Raw genomic sequence first — 5,216 nt, 5'->3', positions numbered from 1 at the left:
TATGATACCCAAGCTCTTGAATGAAGATCATTCTACCTCCTGAGTTTGAGAGAGCTATCATAACTATAATGGTTACTACCTATTCCAGAATGTAAACCATTTTGGCTATCAGTGATGTTTTCCTTAAGTTCCCTGGAAGTCAGGCTGAAGCAACACACTGGTCCTTAGGTGCCCATTGTAAGCTGTGCAGCATTGAACTTTCACCACTGAGCCCAAGAAAATACACCATGTGTGCCATGGTGACCTTCTAGCACTCCACCCCAGAATCAGTAAAAAGGATCAGAGTGACTCCGAGTCTCCATTTTGTTAGATAAATGAAGAAGGGACATAGGGAACTGTCTTAGTTAGGGTTTTACTGCTGTGAACAGACACCATGACCAAGGCAAGTCTTATTAAAAAACAACATTTAATTGGGGCTGGCTTACAGGTTCATAGGTTCAGTCCATTATCTTCAAGGTGGGAGCATGGCAGTATCCAAGCAGGCATGGCACAGGCAGAGCTGAGAGTTCTACGTCTTCATTCAAAGGCTGCTAGTGGAAGACTGACTTCCAGGCAACTAGGGTGAGGATCTTATACCCACACCCACAGTGACACACCCATTCCAACAAGGTCGCACCTATTCCAACAAGGCCACACCTTCAGATGGTGCCACTCCCTGGTCCAAGGATATACAAACCATTACAGGAACTATGAGGCACTGGGATGTCTAATCTACTATTCAAAGTTGCTGTAAGTTTGTGTGTGTTTCAAATTATTTTGTTTTACAAGAGTCTTCAGGCATGAGTAGTGCTTACTTTGTCAGTGGTATTTTAGCATCCACAATATATAATATGCACATATTTATCTAGTCATTTTTTGGTGATAAAGTCTTTAAGATATGAGCTGTTACAGGAGATTAACACTCAGATATAGTTTATAGAAAATTGAATGTCTTTATTCTAGCTGGCTGGGACTACACTTAAGTATTTGGGACCTTAGTGCAAGCATTTAGTGTAAGAAGCTTATTAAAGACAAAACCCATGTCCTTTTATTTTGCTTAGGAGCAGGAGGAGGTTCTACTCCAGCAAGCAGTTTAACAGAAGCTAAGATAAGCAGTTAGCTGGAGGAGGAAGTGTGCACAAGCAGGCTGTTTAAAGAAGCTAAGTTAGTAAGGGTACCTTAACCTCAGGTTCCTAGAATAAAGTTTGGTAATTTTCCCATGGGATTCCCCATCAAGGAAATCAAATTCTATTTAAACATGAAATGGCTTTGGTAAGGACATAGGATGGAGGAACCTCTGCAGCAACCTCTGCATTCTCTTTCCCTGTCACAAGCTGACAAAATTATTCCTAAGAGAAAATTTGGATGTGGAAAAATAAATTTCATATTTGAGGCAAATAAATTTTCCAACACAGTAACAACTTACAATGTTTATTTATAAACCACAGTTCTGTGGGGACCCTGCACTTGAACAATGCAAAACAAAACAAAAAAAAAACAAAAAAAACCAAAAAAACAGTAGTCAAGAGACAAATGGAAACAAAGCAGCAGTGAAGGTCTGCTGTGTACAGGATTTTCTGTTCTCTCTCATTTCCAGGCCGGAAGCCTTAGTTGTCAGGCATGAGAGCATCCCTCGCATTTCCTGGACGAGCTATCACTCAGTGACTCACTGAGGAACAGGGGTGTGCAGCAAAGGCACATGGGGTTGTTCTCACTGAGAACAAGACAAAATGATGTCAGTGTCAGCTCTTGATAATGCGTCATCCATGCATCATTACCAAGCAGTTCCTGCCTTGATTCTGAATCTCAGAAGATTGTGTAAAATTCTGGAGGGGAAAATCTGTCTAACACGATTGTCTTCTGTAGGCATAAAATGAAAACCAATTTGATGCATTGGAGGTACCTTTACTCCCAAAAGATCTGGATGTACTCTGCTCCCGCCCCAGGGGGATTAGTCACACGCCTTAATATGTTGCCTCTATTGTGTCAGAAAAGGCAAGCCCCTCTAGGCAGCCCACTTCTGAATTAGGCTTTATTTTGAGTAAAATATGAAATAGCATTTCTAATTTGAATGGCAAGAGAAATTGTAGAGAAATAAAATGTAATTTCTCTAGCTGGAATTCAACTAAGTTATAAGGATTAATAATTCTTTTTCAAAAGACTGTCTGATTTAAGGGGAAAACCTCCCGTCTATTGCAAAGGAGAGTCTAGGCTTATGGGGAGTTATATAGTTTTAAGGGTCACAACCCAGGTCGGGAAAAGGGTGGATAGAGCTAATAACAACAAGGAGAGGAAATCAAAGATTCAAATATATGTGGAAACTGTATGAGAATGTTTGCATGGTGCTTAGAAATCTTGGCTAGAGTTTAATCAGTCATTAGAGGACATGGTGTGATTTTTTTAAAGATGTCTCTCTCTCCACCCCTTTGTTTTTCTCTGTGTCTCTGTCTCTTTACCTCTGTCTCTTTGCCTCTCTGTCTCTCTCTCTCATGTGCGTTATGTGTATGATTGTGTTGATGTGTGTATGTATGTATCTATGTATGTGTGTGTGTATGCATATGGAAGACATAAGTTGCCATTGGATATGTTTCTTAGTCATGCTCTGCCTTAATTTTGAGACATGGTCTCATTGAACCTGACTAGCTGGCCAGTAGACCCCAGGTAATCCCCCTTTCTCTGCCTCTGCCACTGGCTTTTTCTATGGACCTGATTTTTACATGGTTGCTGGGATTGGACTCAGATCCTTACAATTGCTTGGGAAAGACTTTAATTACTGAACCACGCCCCCCTTGAGCCCTCTTGAAGCTCTTGAATCCCTGCTTTTAAGGACGGAGAGTCCCTGGGGCTGATGAGATGGCTTGGAGTATTAGGAGTGCTTGATATTCTTGCAAAGGGACCAGAGTTAGGTCCCCAACAGGTACATGGGCAGGGTCACAGCTCTCTGTAACTCAAGCTCCACATGATCTGACACCCTCTTCTGTCCTCTGTGGTATTGGCACACATGTGTACATACACATATACAGAGACATATCAATTAAAACAAAATAAATATTTAAATGGAGAGTACTTAAAGATCAAGACCATCTATATTCACACTGAATTGTTTAAAGCCAACTTAGAAAAATGACATGATAACAGAATTCCAGGGAATGGATGACACAAAGGCAGTGAATTATCTGCATGTTCCCTAACTTGTACCAGGTTTCAGTTAAATAGAGCTCTTATTACTTTTTACTTAGAGAAGAGAAGTAGCTTTCCATTGTGTGAAAGTCATCCCTATACCTGAAAGACCTTGTTATAAGACTTTGTTCTAGAAATCCAGGTTCTTACAGGTTTCTAAGATTTTCTATCTCAGCTTCAGCTTTGTAAAGTATCATCTGAAGCTCTGATACTAAAAAGGCCTTGCGGCTTGCAGGGACTCTGGTTATTTAAAGATTTTACTGTTGGATTCATTCTAGGTATTGACAGAGAAGATGGCAGTGAGCTGATGTGCTGACAAAATAGAAAGGAAATGCCAACTAAGCCCTAGAGTTTACCTATGTAGGACAAGAACCAGTGACAAGTTATAAACTGATGATAAGAAAAGTAGAACAAAATTAGCTTTTAATGTGTTGTTTAATTCCAGTTCATGGGGAGGACTGACCCCACAGGCTCATGAGTTTAAACACTTGTTCCTCAGCTGGTGGCACCATTTGTGAAGTTGTGGAACCTTTAATAGGTAGAATCTAGCTGAAGGGCGTGGGCTTCTGGAGGGTGGGCCTCGAGGCTGACACCTGGCCTCACTTCCAGTAGAAGTTTTCAAATTCTTAAATCATTAAGGTATGAGGAACAGCCCTGCTGCAAGCTCCTACTGTTCTGGGCAGAGCTACCTTGGCTCCTCAGCTGTGATGAACTGTATGCCTTTGAGCTGTATGTTAGGAGCTAAAAATAAATTGTTCTTCTCTTAAGTTGCTTTTGCCAACTATTTGGTTATAGTGGTGAGAAAAGTAACAAACAAGCCAGTGTTTTATGAAGGTTATCATTATTTTTAAAATCTATGTCCATAGCAAGAGGCCAGGCAAAAGATACAAAGTTTCAGTTAGAAAGAAGGAATGAGGAAATACTATGATGAGTACTCATTATATATTCTCATCACTAAAAACAAAAATGTAAGTATAATGGATGTCTTAGATTATTTTAATTATATTATAGTGTGTGCATGCCTTACAACATCAATGGTGTCTTATAAACATATTAAAATTATATTTTTCAACAAAAATAGAATAATTCCTCATAATGTTAAAGGTGTTAGCATTCCTTAAACTTTATGTGTGGCAAAGGTGGTATATGTATGTATACAAATGTGTGCATGTGTATCGCTACATGTATGTGTGGAGGCCAGAGGTAAAAGTGTTGGGCATCTTTCTGTATCACTCTCCACTTTATTATTACTATTATTATTGCTATTATTATTATATGAAGTAACTCTCACATCAATTGTAACTCACAGATTTGCTATACTGGCTATCCCATGTGAGTCCCTGGGAGTCTCTCTACTCTCACAGACCTGCAGTTGAAGGTGCACACTACCACTCCTGGATGATTACATGGGCATACATACTCAGTTCTCCATCCTTACACATGTAGAATGTTACCCACTGAGCCATCTCCTCAGCCCTTCTGTTTCTGATATTTTTCTAACCACTAGATGATGCCACTGACTGATCCACAGTTCTGTTTGTGTGTGTGTGTGTGTGTGTGTGTGTTTGGGGCCATGTGTCTGTCTGTCTATCTGTCTTGTCTCTCTGTCTCTCACTCTCGCTCTCTGTGTGTGTGTGTGAGTGTGTGTGTGTGTGTGTGTGTGAGTGTGTGTGTGTGTGTGTGTGTGAGAGAGAGATGTAATTATCTTCAAAACACCAGCCCAGATTGCGAGTAGTCATTCATAGAAGTGAACCTAAATGTACAAGTATAACACACGTCATTAGTTCACCCTGGGCCAAAGTACAGGAAACAGATAAAAATATACTTAAGACACTTAGGCTAATAAAAGATTCTTTACAGAGGGGTGGCCAGCCTAATAGTTGACATTTCAGAGCTTAGGGAGAATGTCAAGGACACAAATCCCGGTGTGGACTTTGTATGAGGGAGGTGCTTGAATTAGGACTCACTGACAAAATGAATGGCCATTCAGACCAAAATGCCAAACCTTCTGGCCTAGTCAAGTCAGCCTTAATACTAAACAGTTCTACTATTCCTCT

This window comes from Mus musculus, chromosome 3, assembly GCF_000001635.26.
Source record: "Mus musculus strain C57BL/6J chromosome 3, GRCm38.p6 C57BL/6J".
NCBI classification, from domain to species: Eukaryota; Metazoa; Chordata; class Mammalia; order Rodentia; family Muridae; genus Mus; species Mus musculus.
The sequence above is the reverse complement of the archived record's forward strand: the minus strand, read 5'-3'. Positions refer to the sequence as shown.